A 1,427-nucleotide genomic window follows, 5' to 3' on the forward strand; every position below is an offset into this window, starting at 1 on the left:
ATATTGGTAGTAGCTCCCAATAAAATGGTTTGGGGGAGCAAAGAATGACAGAGGAAACAACAACAACAAAACATGAAAATTCTACTTGAAACTATAAACCACTAAGCAACTTTGGTGGTCGATCATTTTGAAAATAAAATAAATTCTTTTGAAAAATGGGCATAATGCATGAATAGAATACATATCTCAACAAAAAGACACATGAAGGGCAACAAATACAAGTAATGCTTGTGATCCTTACCCATCAGACTGGTGAAAAGAAAGACACAATGAGATCTCTCTCAGAGGGGGAACGTTGAAGCAAACAAAACCAGTAAACAACAAGTGCTCAGGAAGAGTGTGGAGAGGTTGGAACTACCTTACAGTGCTGATGAGATTATAAAATATACACCCAATGTGGAAAATGGTACAGAGCCCTTGTAAAAAGTTGGAAATAGAACTACCTCATAATCTGGAAATTCCATACTGGGTGCATATCCAAGAAATATAGGCAATATGACATGAATTGATGTGTGCACACCCATTTTCATCCCAGCATCATTCCAAAGCTGAAAGAATTGAAAAACAAACAAATGTTCAACCCTTAAGCTGATATATGGAAGGATTCTACAAACAAAATTATTGATTATGCAAAGGCATTCAACTCGGTGGATCATCAAACAATTATGGATAGCCTTGAGAAGAATGGGAATTTAGAACATCCATGTACTCTTATGGATCTTGTCCATGGATGAAGAGGAAGCCGTGCAAGCAGAACCAGGGACCCCCACACGGCTTAAAAGCAAGCTTCATCAGGGTGGCATCCCTTCACCATAGTGATTCGATCTGCATGCTGATCAGACAGTCAGAGAGGCTGGACCACGTGTAGCGGAACATGGCTTCAGGGTGGCAGGAAGGCTTCTCAGCAACCTGTGAAATGTGGACAATACGAGTTGGCTTGCTGAAAAGGAGGAGGACTTGCAGTGCTTGGGGATGAAGAGCAAGGATTTCAGACTTCAGTATGGATTACAGCTCAATGTAAAGGGAAAAAAATAACCCCACACTGGACCAGTAGATAACATCATAATAAACAGAGAAGAGATTTGACACTTGGGTCCACAATTAGTACTTATGGGAGAAGAAGTCAAGAGATCAAAGGACACATTGCACCGGACAAATCGTCTGCACAAAGCCTCTTTAACGTGTTGAAAAGCAAGGATGTTACTTTAAGGACTAAGGTGCAACTAACCCAAGCCATTGTCATTTCAATTGCTTCCTATGCATGTAGAAGTTGCACATTGAATAAGCAAAACCAAAGAGGAATCAATGTATTTGAATTATGGTGCTGGTAAGAATTTTGAAAATACCATGGACTGCCAAAAGAAGAAACACATCTACCTTGAAAGAAGTACAGCTGGGACGCTCCTGAGAGACAAGATGACAGGCTT

The sequence above is a fragment of the Echinops telfairi genome, unplaced genomic scaffold (assembly GCF_000313985.2).
Source record: "Echinops telfairi isolate 266 unplaced genomic scaffold, ASM31398v2 ScPeMD7_23;HRSCAF=83, whole genome shotgun sequence".
Lineage (NCBI taxonomy): Eukaryota > Metazoa > Chordata > Mammalia > Afrosoricida > Tenrecidae > Echinops > Echinops telfairi.